Raw genomic sequence first — 8850 nt, 5'->3', positions numbered from 1 at the left:
TGTGCATTGGACCAAACTCAGGTGGGAGATGGAAAGGGGAAAGGAAGGGATCAGGATCAGCGAGCGGGAAGAAAAGGGATTGATTGCATCCTCTGACTTCTCTATTCTTCTCACTCAGCCCTGATTCCTGCAGAGGGCAAGGCACACTGAAGGAGGGTTTTTAGCAGCTTAAAAGAGGTAGAATAATATTGGAATACAGTTTCTAATAGCAACTAAACCAACAAAAACGCAACCTGCAAACAACATGAATGTCCAGGCATGGAAAACTAGTTACACAAATACAGTATACCCAGCTACCTTATGGACCGCATGTAGTCATTAAAAAGAATAAGATCTAAGGGCGCCTGGGTGACTCAGTCACTTAAGTGTCTGACTTTGACTCACGTCATGACCTCATGGTTCATGGATTCGAGCCCTGTGTTGGGCTCTGTGCTGACAGCTCAGAGCCTGGAGCCTGCTTCAGATTCTGTGTCTCCCTCTCTCTCTGCCCGTCCCCCATTCATGCTGTGTCTTTCTCTCTCTCTCAAAAATGAATACAAATGTTAAAAAACCTAAAAGAATAAGATAGCTCTCTGTGTGCAAACACAGAGATCTAAGAAACGCTGTTAATAAAAAAGGAACATAAAAATATGCATAATTCTAACAGGTTCCCATTTATGTAAAGAGCTATGTGTTTTATTTGCATTTATGTATTTTCTGTGTACTTACCTATATATAGAAAAAGGTTCATAGAAAGATACTCAACTTCTGGGGAGGGGAGTGGGGTTGGAAGATGGCAAAAGAAAAGGGACTTTAACTTTTTATTTAATTCACTTCTGTATTATTTATATTTTTTACATGAGCATGTATTGGGTAACTTTTTCTTGCCAGTGGGAGAAAAAGCAACTGAATCAAAAGCCCAAGTTCTTCCAAGAAGTCCCAGAAAGTGGTCTTTACTCCTTCCCATCACTCCCCAACATCACCTAAATCCAGGAGAAACTGAGATGCCCCAGAAGCTCACCTCTGCAAGTGCCATCATGAATAATGCCAACACCAAGAATCTGAGTAAGCAGTGTCCTAGGAGTACTGGACTTGTTTGCAAGCATCCTTATTGCTGAAGGGAGAGGGTTTATTTGATTTACTCTCAGGAGTTATTTTCCTAGTATTAAGTCACTCTAGGGAGACTTTTTGTGATTACCTATGAGTAAATAAAAAAGTGAAATTGCAATGAAAATAAATCATTAATCAACTTTAATGCTGACCTAAAGAATATAACCTAAATTCTAACATGAATGTAAATTATAATGTGTCAGAGGCTACTGGACCCAAGGATAATATTTTCTTAAATGTCTCCTCTTAAAAAGAAGGAAAAAAAAAAAAAAAAGCACCTGGGTGGCTCAGTTTGTTAAGCGTCTGACTTGGGCTAAGGTCACGATCTCATGATTCGTGGGTTTGAGCCCCGCTTTGGGCTCTGTGCTGTCAGCTCAGAGCCTGGAGCCTGCTTCGGATTCTGTGTCTCTCCCTCTTTTCTCTCTGCCACTCCCCTTCTCACATTCTGTCCCTCTCTCTCTCTCAAAAATAAACATTAAAAAAAAATTTTTTTTAATGTCTCCTCTTACCCAGTTCCCACCCCTACCCATATACCCCATGATTTCATTTGACCTAGTATAAAACCAACCACAAAACACAAGTATCTACCACTGACAATGCTTCAATAATAATACTGTTAGAGTACTTCCACCAACACCTGGTGGGCGTAGGGGGTCATTTACCTCTTTGAAATCTCCCTGCAGAAGCCTGTAGAAAATTTCAAGGTAGGTGCTGTGTCAAATAAACCCAACCAGACTGTGAGGAGTCCCTGATTATCTGCGAGATTCTTTTCCTGGACCTCTGGTTCAGGTCAGATCTAGAAAGAGCCTCTGGCCTTCTTAACCCTCAATTTGCCAGGGATAGAAAATGGCCGTCAGTAACAGAACTTCCTCCTGACTCTAGAAACCGGAGGCTGCAGGCTATGATGGCTTTGCCATTGTTTAGTTCGGTAGGTCAGGTCACTTAACCTGCTTAAGCCCCCATTTCCGCACATCCACACAGTTTCTATGCCAGAGAATGTGTTTAAGCTGTGTGTGACCCTCGAGGGAAACACTCTGAAAGTAGAAGAGATTCTCTACTGGCAGCAGAGAGCCTGGCAGTCACACACCAGAGCAAAGCAATCTGTAGAACTGTTTTCTTCTGCATAAAGTGTTCTCTAAATGAAGCACTAGGGGTAAGGATGTTGCCCCTCCTAAGCCTGGAGATCCCCAAGTCCAAAGTTGTTGAAGTCGGAGGTTTGTAACTGGGATCCGAGGACATAATTGCAGAGGGCTCTTCAATTAGTTGGATGCGGGGCACAAAAATCCGTCTTCATTTTTACTAACCTCTTTCTGAAACTCATTAACTCTTTTTATATGTGCTCACAAACCACAGCAGTGTTAGCAGTCGGTACCTGTGACTTAGCCACCAATAGAAATTACAGATAATTTTAGGGCACCTGCCTGGCTCAGTCGGTTGAGCTTCCGACTTCGGCTCAGGTCATGACCTCCTGGTCCGTGAGTTCGAGCCGCGTCGGGCTCTGCTGACAGCTCAGAGCCTGGAGCCTGCTTCACCTTCTGTGTCTCCCTTTCTCCCCCATTCATGCTCTGTCTGTCTCAAAAATAAACATGAAAAAAAAATTAAATTACAGATAATTTTATAGAACATGACAATTGTCCCATACATCTTTACTGCTTAATAAAGAAGCATATATGGGGCACCCGGGTGGCTCAATCGGTTAAGTGTCCAACTCTTGGTTTCGGCTCAGGTCATGATCTCCCGATTTGTGGGTTCGAGCCCTGCATTGGGCTCTGTGCTGATGGCACAGAGCCTGCTTGGGATTCTGTCTCCCTCTCGCTCTGCCCCTACCCTGTCCGTGCTCGCTCTTGCTGTCTCTCAAAAATGAACATTAAGAAAATTTTCTAAAAAGCACATACGTTATTATATCACCGATTTTAAAAAATATTCCAATAACGATTTCAATACAACCAGATTCCTGTATGACCCATGTGTTTTCTTTTACTGTTTTATTTAAAGACCATATTCTGAGAGGGCTCTCCATTAACTTCACCAGACTGCCAAAGTGGTCCATGCCCAATAAAGATTAAGAACCTCTGCTCTAAGTGGGGTTAGAATGGGGCTTGTAAATGTTCCTAAAGGTCTGTGTCAATGTCACTTTATTTACACATTCCTGAGATTCAGCCTCGAGCTCATTGAGCTCTTCCTAACCAAATATGCTGAGGAAGAAGCTGCATCTGTATAAACATCATCCAACTAAAGTGTCAGGTTTCCTCCTCTTCTTCGCAGTTGTTTGAAGCCAACAGCTAATGGCATCAGAAGGATCAAATATCCTGGATAGCTGCATGGAGAGAGAGGAACGTCTATGGAATTACAACCCAGGCATTTCGTTTTAACTCTGCTAACTTGTTTGCTTCGCCTAGAATTAAGCACAACCAATAAGTGTTTTGAAAATGAAAGAATAAGTCACAAACTCATAAGTTGCTGGTTTAATTTCCTCCACGGGGAATTAAGGCATAACCTAATACCTGCTTAACACTTTGATTATGAAGAGTCACGCTTCGGCTCTAGACCAGGCATGACAAATGGATTTTACCCTGACCTGATCAAGTTACCATTGAGTTAGGAAGGGTTCTGAGGCCATCTCCAGGCCTAAGGAGGGAAAAGGTGCTGTGGTTGATTGCCGATGTCTGCTATGGTAAGAGGATGTAGCTACGTGCGTGTCCTGTGGTTATCCTGAGTTGGGTTTTGACTGCTACCAATGTCCACCTTTACTTTAGACCCAGATAGAAATACATTCTTGAACATTCCTTTGGTGTCCCCTCTCTGTCTGAAGAGAGAGGGGAACCTCCATTCCTACAACTATTTTGCCAACTGATTTAAGTTGATGAACAAAAACGGGGCTCCTGGGTGGCTCAGTCGGTTGGCTGTCTGATTTCGGCTCAGGCTATGATCTCACAGTGCGTGGGTTCCAGCCCTGCATCAGGCTCTGTGCTGACTGCTCAGAGCCTGGAGCCTGCTTCGGATTGTGTCTCCCTCTCTCTCTGGCCCTACCCCACTCGTGCTCTGACTCTCTCTCTCCCAAAAATGAATAAACGTTAAAAAAAATTTTTTTAATTAAATAAAAATAAATTGATGAACAAAGAGCATTAAACACAACATGACATTGCATAAAACTGTCTGGGATGCCCCAAAACAATAGACCACAATTGATAAGGGGAATTTATTTAAAATAATTAATTTGAAAGCAAATGTGATTTCTGTGCTTCCCTCCTACTTATGGCTATCATAAAGTTTGATCTCCTCACTTTTGTTCAGAAACACTTCCCCAGATCTAATGCATACTGACCCCATTTCCTTGGCTTTGTTTCTTCTGTAGGCCATGATGGGTAGGGTTAAAGCCACCTTGCATTTACAGAGGCCTCTGGCTTTTGCAGAGCTGTTTCTAAAACACTCTCTCCTGAGGCATCTCTCAGCAGGCAGGAAAGCTCGGTTGTCATCATTAATCCCATTTTACAGATAAAGAAACTGGGGCTCCAAGAATTCAGGTGACTTTCCCAGAATCTTTTTGTCAGCTCGGTGCTCTCTGAACAAGCTGTTACCTTCCAGTGTCTGTTTGCTTATATCAGGGTCTCCTAAAGAAAGGGAATCTTTTAAAAGGAGAAAGAAAACAAACCAACATTCCTATCTGCTGAAAATCTACTGTCATCTACTTATCAACTCTTCCCATGTTGGCCAGGCTAGAGGTGACAGTTCTGGTTTTCTTTATCTTTCCTCCTATTTTAACAGATTTTAAGGAATCTGTTTAACAATTTCCACTTCCTGCTGCCACCAGTCCAATTTCAACTAATGGGCTCCCAAGCCAGGATTTTAGTACAGCTCATCAGGCATCCTAGTTTGTGATTTTTGTTACTTTTTTGGTTTGTTTGGCTTTGTTTTTTATTAGAAATGATGAGATCGGCAATTTGTCCGCCATGGAAGTATTGACTGGCTGGGAAGGGCTGTTAGTTTCTGCCAGTTAAAATACTCAAGAAAAGAAGATGGGTTGGGTTTGCCGGATTGCCTTAAATGAAACTGATTGGGGTGGTAGTTCACCAAGTAATTCATGGTTCCTAGTAATCTTATTAGACCAGTGGGTGGGACCCCTGGCCCAACTTTTGTCCCAGCAGCTAGTACAGCCCTCTGGTCTCCTTTTACCCTCTCCACAGCCTTGGGCTCCAGCTGCAGGAGAGAAGCGTTCCATGTTTCTTCTGATCTCATACCTGCACTTGTGCACCAAACATGAGCCAGTCACCCTCAAGGAACTTACAAGAGACAGACGAGTTAAAGGGTTCTCCTAATTTAAAACGAAGAACTCTATGGATGCATTCGATGCCCCAGTCTTTGGGGCTCAGGGAAAAATCTCCTGGAGGAAGGGTCATTAAGCTAAAACCTTTTAAAGAAGTGAGGAAAGTTGCATAAAAGGTGAGAAAGGCAAAAGAGTGAGTTCAGCGAAGAGGGTGATGCTCTGGAACAGAGAATGTAAGCTATGGGGTGGAGGTGGGGAAGTGGGAGCAAGGCTGGGGAAGTAAAAGTAAGCAAGGACCAAGATGAAAAATGTATCAAAATCATGCTAAGAATTTCGGGCCATATCCTGAGAGCAATGGGAAGCTGCTTTAATATTACTTTATAATGTCTGCTTTGGTTGCTCTATGGAGTTGAGGGGAATCAGACTGCAAGCAGGGAGAGCAACCTTGATCCAGATGAAGTGTTCTAATAGCCTGAAATACAGTAGAGAGCGTGGAGATGAAGAAAAAAGAACTCGGGACTCATCAGGTCAGTATCCCAATGTTGTAGGCTGTTCTCTCAGCTCCCCTTCATTAGGTTACCATTTTGATGTTGTTGACTTTGAGCTGTTTTCCCTCATCAGGGACTGAGCCTAGAGAAGCTTCCTAGTTCGTAAGAACAGTGGTTGGTTAAGCCCTGTGAGTCTGCAGAAGGGTTCTTTTAAGGGTCTCAAGTGAAATGACCAAGTCCAGGGTTTGTAACTGTTTTTCATTACAGCCACGAGTTCTGATGGTAGAGGCTGAGACAGGTGTTGGAAGTTGACTTGAGGACATGCCAGGAAGTAAGGAAGCAGAGGAAACCATCTTGACAGAGACAAAGGTGAGCTTCATGGAGCACTAAATGTTCCTCTAGACCCCACAGTAACCCAAGAGGCTCAAAGCAGTCTGGTAGCTGGCATTTCTCTGCCTCTGCTTTTATGCCATAACCAACTACCAAATCCCTGAGTACCTCACAGCTTCTACTGCTTATGGCTTCTGCTTACCGCCTATTGTGTGTTGACCTCAATCTCCACAACTTGGCGATCCTAAACCTATATCTTTCCAGGATCTCCAAAGATAAGAGATCAACTTCCCTGATAGTTCAAGCAGAAAACTTCTAGAGAGAATTATTATTGGTTCTTTTAGGTCACATGCCTGTCCCTGCACCAATCATTGAGGTTAGGGGGATAGGACACACATGTTGCCAGAGATTTAGAGCCCTATCTCAGCCACATGTTGGGGGGGGGGGGGGTGGGTAGTCTCCAAGAAAGTGGTGACCCATTAGCAACCTGAAGTAATATTTCCAAAAAGAAAAAAAGTGCCCTTGGCAGGTACTTTGGGCTTCATACCCTGTCCTGAAGATGATATTTTCCTAAATATAAGTAAATGCTTTCACAATTTCAAGTTTTAATTTCTTCTGCTAGAAGATAAGAATGTGTCAGATTGAATGTTAGCTGGTTTTTAGTCTCAAATCTGTAGAACCTTCATAGGACTTTGGGGTGTGTGCAGAAAGGAACAGAACAAAGAAAACCTATTATACACTTTCTCTCCATCAAGCATCTTTTAGTAACAAACAGTACCAGTTGTGTTTCTTTGGTTGCAAGCAACAGAAATCAATACCGGCAAATCTAAGCAAAGTAAAATTATTGGGAGAATACTGAAAGGAAACATGGGGGCTTTGAAACAGGAATCGTGGGACTGGCAAGCCTTTACAGAAGGAGCAGTGTGTCAGAGCATGCCACTGGGATGAAAGTTCCAGATGCTCAGGTAGATGGTGAAATTATAAAGCAAAGCAAGAAAATCATTTTCACGAAAGTTGGGATAATAGTTACCTCGAGAAGTAAAAATAGGATTAGCCTATTTAGAAGTAAAAATAGGATAGGGCCCAGTGCAAAATGCAGAATCATTTCTTCAAAGATTATAGAGTTTCAAGATGGCAACTGCAGAGCATTAAACGAAGCCCCGGACGATTCTGAGCATGAAGTCCTGTGTGGCTGCACAGGTTGCCACACCCATGGAGCCATCCCTGAGCGAGGAAGAGGGTTTCAATTGGTGAGGGGCACATAGAAGGCTTCAGGAGGCAAACAATCCTGACAGTGGTGCTACATGCCACTTGCTTTCAATTACTTGTAAACCTTTCATATGGTTTTATGCACTCTTCCCGGAGTGTTGTTAATATTTCACAATTAAAAAATAAGACCCTACCTCCTGTCCTGTGTCAATCCTACAACATTCAATACACTAGGGGAAAGAGTCTGAGTGGCCAAGTTCGGACCGCTGGCTGCCATAGAGGAATAGTCATCGCATAATAGGAACAAAAAGAGAAGGCAAGCAAGATCAAGATGAAGAAGAAAGACAAGTACTTAGCAGTTACTCCATGTTTTAGATGCTCTTCTGAATTCTCTCCTTACACATTTGTTATCACCCTAGGAGACAGGGACCTCCCCTTTCAGCTTCCAGAGTGGACAGTGGCTGCTTGAACTTACAGACTGCTAAAGTCTCATGCTGTGAGAGAGAGAGAGAATTCCCTAAAAGGGAAGTTGGGATACAGCATTGTCGTGGGTAGCTGAGAAATGCCAAAATCCACCACGCGCATCAAATAAGAAAAGAGGGCTTTACTACAGGCTATTCTTTTTTGCATGTAACAACCATTTGTTGGTTTCCAAAGTTGAATGCCCTCTGCTAGCTAACAGAGAAAAAAGTTGAACAAGACCGTGACCTTCAAGTGACTATAATATATCACTAAGAAAAGGGGGGGGGGGGAGGGAAAAACACCTCTAAGGAAAATTCACTTACACAGAAAGAATGTATGAGTGTTGGGCATGTCCGGGGCCATCAGTATCACACACGTTGCATTCCCAAGGTAGCTTCAGCCCTGCAGAGATGGACTCAGAGACCTAACCCCTGTAAGATGCCATCTCTTCCACAATGCATCTGCCCTCAGAGTTAACCTGGCCACAGACATCACTGCTTTCTTGCCAAGACTGGAACAGCTGAGGAGCACGACTATACACATTAGATTCACGGAAATGCAAGGCTGCCAAGCGGGGGTCTCACGAAGAGGGAGAAATCTGGAAATGCCATTAGCAACAGATGCAGCCCAGCATGCATGTCTGGGGAGGCTGGCTACGGCCCTTGGGACCAAGGCAGATTCATCTTGGATCATGACAGCCACTCCAGACCAACCTGAAAATAGCGTGAGGGGGAGACGTGTCACACAGAAGGAGCCGGCAAAGCCGGGCAGCCAGCAGCCCTCCACATGCCCCAGAGCAGAGCAAAGAGGCCAGTTGTTGGACACAAGGGTTCCAGGCCTTGGAGGCTCTCTGACCTAATGTTTGAATTAGGAACCCGATATCCTCCCTCTACCATTTCGCCTTGGGCAAGTTACTTCACCTCTCTCTGCCTTGTTTCCCATCTGCAAAATGGGGGTGACCCATTCTAGGGTGGTTAGGACCAAATGAGGGGATACATATACAATGGC

The 8850-nt window shown here is 43.8% G+C and overlaps 1 long non-coding RNA gene across 1 annotated transcript; it reads left to right on the top strand.

Annotated features, from left to right (window-relative positions):
• The first annotated feature begins 789 nt into the window (after nt 1-789).
• Nucleotides 790-8080, top strand: LOC132683234 (uncharacterized). Its single transcript, XR_009612116.1, has 3 exons — nt 790-1044; nt 6109-6210; nt 7800-8080. It is a non-coding gene; the product is annotated as an uncharacterized LOC132683234 (long non-coding RNA).
• Nucleotides 8081-8850: the final 770 nt, after the last annotated feature.

This window comes from Panthera onca, chromosome C2, assembly GCF_046562875.1.
Source record: "Panthera onca isolate mPanOnc1 chromosome C2, mPanOnc1 haplotype 2, whole genome shotgun sequence".
NCBI classification, from domain to species: Eukaryota; Metazoa; Chordata; class Mammalia; order Carnivora; family Felidae; genus Panthera; species Panthera onca.
This window is presented reverse-complemented; position numbering and strand designations above follow the sequence as displayed.